At 44.0% G+C, this 12018-nt stretch overlaps 1 protein-coding gene across 4 annotated transcripts in view; it reads right to left on the bottom strand.

The window, feature by feature from the left end:
- Positions 1-12018, bottom strand: part of RBM20 (RNA binding motif protein 20) — a 217784-nt gene that overhangs the window by 69695 nt on the left and 136071 nt on the right. The window contains exon 1 of one of the 4 annotated variants that reach the window (XM_060127060.1): positions 10090-10117. The exons of the other annotated variants lie outside the window; for them this stretch is intronic. The gene's annotated coding sequence lies outside the window, so the exon portion shown is untranslated. Of the gene's footprint in view, positions 1-10089; positions 10118-12018 lie in introns of those variants that run through there. 4 annotated transcript variants of the gene reach the window in all.

Below are 12018 nucleotides of genomic sequence, written 5' to 3'. Positions count from 1 at the left end.
AACCCTCAGAATTTTCTCATCTATGCAAGAAGAATAGTAATGCCCACCCAATGTGACCCAGTCCTGGACAGTCAGAGCCCCTGGCCACAGTGACTGGCTCAGGAATGGACACTCCTGGATACTGCTGGAGCTGTCAAGAGAGGGACACTTGTCTTCTTGTCAGGCCACGGCCAGGTTGCTCAACTGGCAGAATTTAAGCCACCACTTAAGGATGCCTGAGAATAAAGCCCACCCAAAGACACTGGCCTGGAGACAGGGGCACAGGCCACTCCTAAATGTCTGCATAGGGATGCCTCATGCCGGCTTCCCCTGGATCTGCTTGGACTTTTCTTTCCATGAGCCAATGCATTTCCTTTATGTGCTTAATAAAAATAACAATGTAAAAAGAAAGCCAACCTCCTTGAACCACCTGCATGGAATTCAGACGGTTCCCTCCATGGCCTCACGTTGACTCAAGAGCTCCCTGTCACGCCCCAGCTCCTTCTGCAGAGCAGAATGACCATATGGACCCAGTGGCTGGAGGCGAGGGGTTACTCAGGGGACTCTCGGGCAGGTACTTTGGTGTATCTGCTGACCAGAGAGACCTGCTTCCTGGAGGTTCGGGAAACAGAACGCTCCTCCATCCTCCGTGGACTAAGGGCCCCGCACCGTGGTCATGAGGCCACGTATGAATAGGGTGCCAGGGGAGAGGCCCCGCAAGGGTGTGGGCTGCAGGACTTTCTACAGGTTTGGAGAGCCGGCTCTGGCCACACAGGTGCTCCCGTGCGAGGGGACATAATGCCTCGGCCCTCACCTGGGAGCAGTTTCTAAGCCATGCCTTTCATTCCTCAGCACCTAACAAGCCATTTTTTGTTGTACTAAGAACTGGCTTTATTATGCAAGGCATTCATTTATCCCCCAGGAGGAAAAGTTCTTTATTACAGATATGATGGTTCTCTGGTCTTCTTTCACTTGGAGGAGAGGTAAGTGTACATATTGGGCTGTGGGCTGCCCTGTACGAACCAGGGTGGGAAATCAGGCATCCTGGGTTCCAGTCGTAACTCAGCGCTTGTCAACTGAGTCACAGTGGACAACAGACCTTACCTCCCTGAGCCTCAGCGTCCTCAACTATGAAAAGAGAAGTCACAGTCTTTCCTCATTTACATTATGAGGGTTGATGCGGGATTCACTAAGGAGTTGTCAGAACGCTCTGGAAACTGTGCCGTACAGACGTAAGGATGTGGCATTGGCCGAAGATTACTGGAAAGAGAACATCTTCTGTGTGATCACAGCACACTCTTCCCTTTCAGAAAAAATTCCTCTACAGAGGAAGTGATATTTGTCACTCACGTCCTCGGAGATAATCTCATTGCCACTAGGATTCAGAGTAGAAAGAGGTAAAATCGATTCAGCCATATTAATGGAATACCAAGCATACCGATGTGATTGAGCTCTGCATCACACATGGGGGGCGGGGATGGGAAGGGGCATTGCCCAGAGGCTAAGGGCACAGGTTTCAGAGTTTGTATCAACCTGGGTATGAATTCTAGTTTGCCACGTATCAGCTGGTGACTGTGGGCAAATACTTATTCTCTCTCAGCCTCAGTCCTCATTATTAAAGCAAAGATGGTTATATCTGAGCTGTAACCTAAGCTATAGGTTTGTTCTGAGAGTTAAATGACAGGGTAGGCATAAACTGTTCCACACAGCTCCTACACACAGTAATCAGTCGCTAAACCAATGCAGCAGCGAGCGGCACAACTACTAGACTTCTTACCACTGTCATTACCATTACTATTACTACCATCACCGTCATTGTAGTCATCATCAGGGCAAAGGGCAGGTGAGCTCTGCCAAGGCAGAGTGACAAATCTTCCTCAAAGACAGACAGAGATGGATGACAGAGAATACAAAGAGATGTAAACACAGAGAGAAAGGAAGTAAAAAAAAAATAGAGTGGACATGTGCTGGGAGAGGAGAGAGCAGGAGTGCTGACTGGCACTTGGGGGGACACAGAGCGTTACCACAGCTGCTTGGTGAACTGGATAAGGAGTCAACAGTAGATCTGAAGGCCATGCAATAACGCAAGGACGCGGCTGAAGTTCAGTGGTATGAATGTGTGTGGACTCACAGCAAGCTCTGCCCTGATAACGTTTGGCCATCCAGAAGCAGAAGCCAAGAACCGCAGCTCAGAGCATGGTGGCACCTACCCCAACGGGACCGGTCACATTTTCAGTAAGCACCATAACTTCCAAGATACACAATCAGGAATTTAAATTTACTTCCAGTTCAACACAGTCCCAATGAATATGCCATTTCTTCTCACATGGTAAGATACAAAATACCATCCGGGTGAGAGAGCTCATGACCAGGCAAGAGAAGGTTTTCCAGGTTTGTTCACACTTTACGGAGCAACCAAATCAAATCAAGTGCACTGGTCAGGGTCAGGCTCAGGCTCAGGCTCAGGCCTTTGCTGGGTCCTGCCCTTCCATTGCCTCCTGGGAGCTGAACCTCAAATCATAAATTCTCAACTCGCTGTAACACTCTTAGAAGCTAGGTCAGGATATGAACCACAGGGAACAGCCCTAAGTGTCAGGTTACAAAGATGACGATGATGATACCACAGTAATATTGGGGCTGAAGTTTACCCTGTAGCTAATTATCACAAGTGTTAAGAGCAAGAAGAGATCTCAGAGACTAGTTTAACACACTCATTCTACAGAGGAAAAAAGGGAAGCCCAAAGGACTTGCCATAACATGTGAATCAACCAAAGGACTTGCCATAACATGTGAATCACACAGCGAGATAGAGGAGAGCTGGGACTGGAAGCCAGCGCTCATCCTCGTTCCTCGGGGCTCATGCAGGCACTAGGGTGTACCGTCCCCATCAGCATGCAACAGGTGAGTCTTCTTTCTGGGAGAAGAGTGAGATCACACACGTTTTTGACAGTGCTGTCTTCCTGGTAACAAGAGAGCTCCTGGATTATCACTTGAGAGGCCTCTGTGACTAATTTTGAGATGACTGGGTTCATGCTGGCATTATCCCATGTTTGGGTTTTAGCCTGACATTATCATATGATGATTCATATCACCATGACACCTCTTGGAATGATTCATAACAGCAATGATAATCCTATCATCTCTCTTTTGTTTCATATTTTTTAGTTGGAGTCTTAGTGTTTTCACCTCATTGGCTATCTGACCTCTAGGACAACCATATGGGTAGGTAAATCAAATATGACCATTTCCAGTTTATATTAAGAAGACTGAGTGAGACCAAGAAAGGTCAGAAGAATCACCAAAGGGCATCCAGGGACTAGGCTGGGACTTGAATGAGGGTCTCTTTACCGTAAGGCCAGTTTTCTATCCTCGGTTTCCACATTCATGAAAGGGAGCTTCTAAAACCACATTCCTGTACCTACTTCCTTGGGTGCAGTTTTTTTGCTTGGGGGGGAGTTGTTTGTTTAAAGGTACTAAATATAAAGCTATTTCCTTTATTTTGTGTTTTTTTCTCCCAATTTATCATTTTCCAGCTTTATGAGTATATAATTAACATATAACATTGTACAAGTTTAAGGTACACATGTAATGATTTGATACATGTATATACTGCAAAATGATCACCACAGTAAGTTTAGTTAACACATCTAGGATGTGATGTTAAATAACACATTTGATACCAGATCACCAGCCTTTTGGTCCATTGCACTCTGTACCACTTCAATCAGTCAGAATAAGATTCTAGGAACCTGTGGGACGTGCAGTCACAAAGGGGCAGCTAGTGATTTTATAACTGACAAGAGAGGGCCTGCCTTTCCTGCCGGAGTTATTAGAAGTGCTCAAAATGTGCAAAAGAGACCTGATAATGCAGCAACTGCAGAGAAAAGAATACACATCCTGCTAGTGTCATAACAGGAAAAGACTTAAAGCAGAGAGAATTAACGTCAACTTAACCACCAAGAGCCAGATATTAGCTTTGTTTTTTCTTTTCCTTCCTTCTGTACCAATTTTCTTTCTTTAAAATATCCTTTATTTTATAAAACGATGGTATTGTAGGTGGTAATTTATTTTTCATATTTGTTTTGTTTTAAATTATAAAACTACAAAATCTAAACAATATAACCAATACTTACTAATTAATTGCTCATCACTCCAAATTAACAAATGCTACCATTACGGGCATTTTGGGCCCAGATGTTTTTTATCAAAAAAATAAAATTATACAGATAAAGCTGATATCCTACTTTGAGACACTGCCTAATTCCACCTTCATCTCACCAATAACATCTACATATGTGTGTATATCTATTTATCTATATATCTGTCAGTTTACCCATCTATATATAGAAAAATTATAAAAGTAAGAGACTTTTTCTGTACCTGCATGAGCTCATAAAACAGCATGTAAGACTGGTTTCAGCATTTCCCTTAAAGAAACAAATGCATATTCTTCCAAGTTTCTTTTCACACACTGAAGATTGAAAGCAGTGTGGTGGAGTGAAGAAATTGGCGAGCTAGAACTCAGAAGACCCAGGCCAGGTCCCACAGCCGCCATTTACTCCCAGTGGGATTACATGTCAGTCAACTTCCCTTTTTGTGTAACATGAGAAAGCTGGATGAAAGGATCTCCAAGGCCTCTTCCACCTTTGAAATCTGATGACTCTAAAGTTTAACTTCCTTGTCTGTCAAATGGAGATAATAATGTCCACCCTGCTAGCTGTTACAAAGATCAAACATGATGTACAGGTGTTCTGCAAAGCACAGTGATGATAATAATAGCAGTTGAATAATACTGAATTATTATTATTATCATTACTTACAAATTGAACTATTTTTAAGCTCCTGGGAATGCTTTTAAAGAAACTATTGTTATACTATAATTGTTATATATATCTTGGTTCAGATAGATGTGCTGCAGTCCAGCCAGCATGAAATAATTTAATTTCTTCTAACCCTCCTTTCTTGGGCAGGCAGTTCTACACAAGGAGAGGCTCTCAACTCTGTCTGTGAAGACTAAGTGAATGAAATACTAAAAGCGCCTCGCCATAAGACGCTCTCCTCTACGAAGCATGCCACAGACAGAACCAGCTTTCACAGTAAAATGCAGCTCAGAGCCATTCGGGACTGGAGTTGGTTTGCCTGAGACACAATTCTTCAGGAAATTCACGCAGAATTTCACTCATTTTGTACAGGCTGAAATCAAGGCGGGTGATTTCACTTCCAGGGGTTAGGAGAGATCTGTTTTCTCAGTGACATAAGATATGGTGACCTCTCAACGCACAAACTTTTCCAGGGAACATCAGGGTCTTTTGGGATGGAAAAAGAAGCTGTTTTTTTTAAGAAGCTGTTTGAAATGTATATTTAAGGGAATTCCCTGGCGGTCCAGCGTATAGGACTTGGTGCTTTCACTGCAGCACTTTCACTGCTGTGGTTCAAGTGCAATCCCTGATTGGGAACTAAGACCCTGCAAGCCGTGGGCGTGGCCAAAAGAAAAAGTTGAAATGTATATTTTAAAACTGCTATATAAGTTCTCTATGAAGCCAAATGTTAATGTTTATACAAGCAAATGAAATAATTCGGGGTTTATAGGCCACTCCAGCCCCAGGGAAGAACAATAGGCACACGAACACCTTTGCAATATACTGCTCCCTGCAGCTGGACAACCTCCCCGCCACTCTCCCTCACCTGGGTAACTACCATCCTTCAACATGCAGCTTAGATGGCACCTCCTCCAGGCAGCCTCCTCTGACTCCTGCCCCCATCCAGTGTGTGCTCGTGCCCCTTCGGTGAGCCCCCACAATGCCCCGCCGTTCTGCTAAGCCTCAGTTACACTCTAACCCCTACCACCCTCGCTACTAATTGTCTACGCCATCACGCATCTGATGTCCTCACACCCAACGGTCATTTTGAAGGCAGAAACTACATGGCCATTTCACGTCACAGTGCCTGGTACACAGTACGTGTGTGGAGCCAATAAACACATCTATACATGTACACACCTGCTCCGTGTGTGTGTGTGTGTGCGGAGATAATAGCTGTGTATCACATTCTCAATTTGTTTTCCTAGCTAAATGTGCCATGTGTACGCGGCTAAAAGGCTTTGAAGATGAAGCTCCGTGGAGAATGTAGATTAGACTCTGTCTTTGAACACTGTCAAAATTATGTAAATACCACCACCACATCAAGGATAAAATTCTAAAATATTCAACAAACAGACTTGTTGCCACATTTTTCCTTTTAACTAAGTCTGAAGAAAATGCAATTTCAGTGTGTGATCTGAGGAGATATGTGCCTAATCTACATGATTCTGAAATGAAACACATGTTCCAGGAATGGTCCCTATGTTTTCTAAACTTTATTTTCAGTAGTTTATACCACTGAGATTTTTCTGGTAAATGTACAAGGATGATTATAAAACTCAAGCCAATTTTAAATCAAAATAAAAATTTAGATTAATTTTAAAGAATTTAAGTTCTCGCTCAGTAAAGCTGGTCTTTTCCTAGAGTTGCCTGATCATTACCTGGACATATTAATCAATGTGATTTAAGCCAAATACTAGGAGTCCACATGAAACTGAAGAGGCAGTGTGGGGTATTTGGGGAGGAGGCCAGGAGAGACACTACTTTGGTTGTTAAGTAGACCCCCTTCTTAGACAGGCTCTGTCACCAATAATCGTACATCTTATTGCAGTCAGTTTACCCTGCAGACCTTAGTTTTCTCATCTGTGAAATGGGAGGGTCAGATGAGATAACATTTAAGGTTCCTTTATGCCTTGTGATTTCAGGATGGTGGGTGTTTTTCTAAAGCTGTTATTTATGGACACATGGAAAAGCAAGGATGATCTGGCCACAGTGTAGAGACAGGTTTCAGCCCGAGAGATCTGAGTTTCTAGCCTCTGTTGCTCCTCTAGTCCTGGATGACTTCAGAGGCACTTAATCTCCACTTCGATCTGTCTGTGAAATAACAAGGTGAAACCAGAACAGTGATTTTCGAGTGTTGAAAATCAGAACATCAGGAAAATCAGGGGCATCAGGAAAGTTTCAAAACACAGATGCTGAGCTCACCCCAGTCTCTATCTTAGGAGGTCTGGGTTGGGACCTGAGAATTTGCATTTCTAACAAGTCCAGGTGATTCTGATGCTGCACTTTGAGAACCACTGAACTAGACGATCTTGAACCAGTCTTCCAACTCTTAAGAATCTATGGTGAGTTATAAGGAATTTAGTAACAGCTGTATTTTTTAGGAGCCGCCTCTATCTACTAGTTGTGCAGTACCCCAGGAAGGGGCTTCCTTTTCCATGCAAAGGAAAAATGTGATTATTCTTATACCTATCTTCCTTTAAGAGACTCAGCCCACATGTTCAACAACATTTGGCCTCCTGGAATCAAAACACTCAAGGTTCACAAACCTCAGGTAATTTAGTTGGTAGATTGATTGGCTCAGTGTCATGTTATCTTTGTTGAACAGGAAGAAAACATACCTCCATTTACACTGAGTTCACTAACACAGAGAACAGAAGAATCAGACTGCTGAATGTCAAAAGTTCTTTAGTCAAAAGCAACATCATCATGAGAAAGTCCACCTTCCAACTCACCCTAGGCTTAAAAAAAAAAAAAGTCTTTGATAAAATCATCTATATCACTAGATTTCAATGGCACTGCAATTACTTGAGGTGTTTTTTAATGTACTGATGCCCATTTAATGTACTGGGTCCCATTTCCGGAGACTCCTTTTCACCCTAGGCATTGGAATTTTTAATAGCTACCCGGGAGACATTGTGAAACAAAGTTTGAGATTCACCAATTTCTAAAGGAATAGAATCAATCTGTTCTTCATTACTCTGATCCCCACAAGCCGTTTTTGTCACTACAAACAGCATGACCATTTGTCTTACATTATACTTAAGAATAAACACTGAATTTTTTATATGCCCACAAAGGGTCACAAACACGGTGGGTGATCCGTCAATATTTCTTAGCTATACTGAAGTGTCTTTCACACAGTTCAAAAAATATTTTTTGTGGCAAGACTGCCCCAGAGTACATATACAGTTTCTGCTGTAGGAAGCCGGGTGAGGTTTGCTGGGGGATGACTGTTGCCTTCTAAATTATAAGCTCCTTGAAGACATCCACATCCTAAAATCTTTCAAATTCCTGAGTGTCTGTCTGGCTCAGGGCCGGGCAAATTAGAGGCACTGAACAAACACCTATTCAACTCACTTGAATTTACGACTGTCTCTAGGCCTCTGAGAACAGAGACCTTAGCAGAATATGCTAAGTGATTCATCGTGGAATATGAGGTATATGTTTCAGTGCATGTGCTGGGAATGTGCCCTTTTTAATTCCTTAGAGTAAATTCCTTAGAGTAAATGAGAATCTTATGGTTGGGACTTTTTAAAACACCATATAACTATTTATTCGAGAAAGTAGATGGAAGTTTCTGGTGCCTTAAGAAACATACCTTTATGACTACAGCCAACTAAACACAGGTGCCACCCAAGGCAGAGAATATTCTATGTAGGTGACTTCTGGCTTTTGCCTCTGTTTTGCAAAGCGGTGGTCGTATGAAAGTTACTGTGGAGAGGAAACTGAAAGCAGCCACAGAGGCACAGGCCCATCTCGGTTTCACGTGCACATGCCCTTGTAGATATTTTCTCAAATCGCCACAAATTAAACCAAATTAAACGCCACAACTTAAATCCAAGCAGATTGAGAACTGCCTTGGCTGAGGCAAAAAAAGAATGGTTAAAACCTGATGGCTGGCTTTTCACTCAAAACTGCTCTCCAGCCCTTTCCCCTGCTACCCCCATTGCTAATTAGGGGCAGCCGAGGCTTGACATGTACACAGTTCTCTATAGTAAAATTGATTATTATATTACTATGGAAAATAAGGAAGTCATTTCGTTCAAAATATCAAATTCCACAAAATCATACGTGGCAGCTGTTAGTGTATGCATGTGGGGGAGGGGTGAGTGTGTGAAAGTATTAACCTCTCCCCTTCAGTTTTCTGACATCTTGGCAAAAACGAGCAAAAAAGAAAGAAAGGAAAAAAAAAAGATTCCAACACATGCAAGGCAGAAACCAATGGCAAAGCTACACATGGATTTTTTTAAGGTTAAAAACATTCCCATGATGTAAGATACATCATACACACCATTTTACGAGAGTGTGGATTTACTTTGACACGCTTGCAAGCAGAGAACCAGCATTCCTCTCCCGAATATGTCAAAGCGACTTTTAATTGCATCAGATAAAGAAACGAGGTGAGTTACGTTTGGTTGTGCTTGAGCCTGCTAACAGATCGTCACATCCATGTCCAAATACGTCCCCTGAACCTCATGACAGAAGCTTATACACTTGCTTGTTTGCTTGCTTGGGGACTATTAAAATAGTTGTGTTTTGAAATGTAATTTACTTAAAGATCCCTAAAGTTGCTGAAATGCATATCACGGCTCCTTCAGAGGTGCTCAGAAGCAACTTTCATGCATTCTTTTCTGGCAAAATATTCCTGCTCATGAATCCTAACACAGCACTCCCCTCCGGTTCATGAGTCTGACTCTATACTCAACAGATACGAGACATTTCAAATGCCTTAAGGTTCATTTTCCATCATAGACAAATTCCAGCAATTAACACAAAACACCTCAACCTTAGGAAACCCCCATTATTCATAAGATTTCAGGATTTCGAAAATGTCCCCTTACATTCCCTCCGATCTGGTGATAATGCGATCTGGTGTTGATGCAATCTGTTTTCCCGTAGCCGTACGACTTTTCTTTATAAAGAGTTTAGTAACCAGCATAAAAAAAGCATCTACACTTCCTTCATACTGGGATCGCTGATTTCACTGGGGTCATGAGGAGCTGTTGTAGGTCACATTTACCCTGCTGTTGTGAATCATTTATTACAACTTTTTTAAACAGGAAGGGGTGGGGATACAGGCAAATAGCATACTCATGCACAAATGCTTAGCGCCAAGAACATGGTCAGAAGTGCTGCCCGGAGTAAAGAATTAAACAAAACAAAACAAAACAAAAAACAAAAAACCCCACCAAACCCTTGATTTCCTGCTTGGGCTGGGGAAAGGTAGGATGACGTCATGCAACCTTACCTTTTGGAAAAAAGAGCAGGGCTCCTGGCATGGAGCGCTCACCTGAGGCCACTGAAGCCGGGAATCATTTTGGGTGTCGCGCATGTGCCTCCCTAGAAAATTCCAATAACATTCTACCAGCTTTCCGCATGCCAGTCATGACAAGCGTCCACTTAGACTCTCCCTCCCGAGTCTGGGAAGGGGCAGAGGAGGGGGAATATGAACGAGGGAGCTGGCGAAAGAGAAAGAGAGGTCCCAGGCACCGCGCACCCGGCTGGAAGGGCAGTCACATGCCGCCAGGAGCCATTCCTGCTGCATTACACATGCTGAGTGTAAATGGCAAACAATATCAGTCGATGTTTATGCCACATGTTCTCAGCCTCTTCACATATCAACACCCAGGCCAGCTCTATGCAGACAGGACTCCTGAGACCGCTTCGGAAGGAGGGAGTCTGGTGCTAACCATGAGTCCATCTTTAATAAAACTCCAAAGCCTTCAGTCCTGGTTTACTTTCCTATTTTTGGTGGGTGGTGGTGGTGATGGTGGTTTGTCTGTTTGTTTGTTTACTTGCTTGTTTTTGACTGTGGGTTTTCACGTGTGATGATTTAGTCCTGAAGGTCCCCCAAAGGACCCCATAAGGACCCTTAGCGATGTAGCCACCTCAGACAGCACGGTCACACTGACTCCCAACCTGCAAAACTCCTGAACAGCTGGCCCCTCTTTTTTATATTTTTCTGGAGCAGGAAGAGATGGGGTGAGGTGACCCACCGTTTCACCTTCCCAAGTAGTAACTGCAACACTTTGCAGCAGGAAAAACCGGCTGCCTTCTGCTCTAAGCAGGGGCCCTTAACTGGGGGAGAATTTCCCCCAGGGTATGCTGCAGACATTTTGTTTCAGAATTGGGGGCGCTACTGGTGTCTACTGGGCAGAGGCCAGTGGTGCTGCTAAAATCCTAAACGCTCAGGACAGACCCATAAGCAAGGATTACCAGCCCAAGATGTCAACAGTGCTGCAGCTGAGAAAATATCCTACAGCTAAGTACTTCTGAAAGTCTTGCCAAAAATATGACACCAAGAAAAAAAAAAAAAAAGGAAGAAGGAAAGAAAGGAAGAGAAGAAAACAAAGCCAAGAAGCCCCTCTCTGTGAGGCACTGACTGAAGGTCATGGGTCCCGTGATGGGCTTGGCCTGACTTACAGTTTAATTACTTAGGAACTTGCTCACTTTTCTCTTCCGGAGCCATCATTCTCCTGCCACTTTTCTTCCTCTTCTCTTTCCAAATCTCACACTGTCATACTTAATCAAACCAACTAAACCTTCACGTGATTTTCTAAGTCAAAAGCTGCTGTCTGCAGGTACCTAATTGCCAGGTTACATAGAGCAGCCATCGCCCCTTTGTGCCCTGTCCGGACCATCTGATGTTCATCTGTGATGGCCACAATCCAGTATAACACCCTCTCAAAACTATTCAGGAGGGCACACCTTTTACAGGGCAAAACCTCCCCGAAAGAGCTTAGAAAGGACTAGAGATTAAAGCTCACAACATTCTCCTATTTGACTGAGACTCCTTGCGGGGGGGGGGTGGGGGATGGTCACCAGCATCAGGGAGGCTGCCCTCCTGTTAGGACTCAGTGTGTGACGTTCCTGCAGCCACTGAGAAGCCTGTCTGAACAGACGGCTCCCAACTGCCCACCAAAAGCCAGTCCACCGCCCACTTGCCCACTGAGCTCCTGGAGAGCCTGAGGGCTCTTTCTTCCTAATTTAGTCACAGCCCACAGGCTGCCCCAGGCACTCTGGCTCTCTGCCGCTCACTCAGTCACAGACACCTAAAAGCGCCAGTCCCAGATCCTGACCCACGGGATCCAGCCAACCTGGCCACAGCCGCACTTCTGCTCAGGCCTTGGGCGCCTCCCATGATCTACTAGGTCTCCCCAAGGCACAAGGCTAGGCT

Source organism: Lagenorhynchus albirostris, chromosome 16 (assembly GCF_949774975.1).
Source record: "Lagenorhynchus albirostris chromosome 16, mLagAlb1.1, whole genome shotgun sequence".
In the NCBI taxonomy this organism is placed as follows: domain Eukaryota; kingdom Metazoa; phylum Chordata; class Mammalia; order Artiodactyla; family Delphinidae; genus Lagenorhynchus; species Lagenorhynchus albirostris.
Note: the sequence above shows the minus strand (reverse complement) of the source record. Positions and strands in the feature narration are given on the sequence as shown.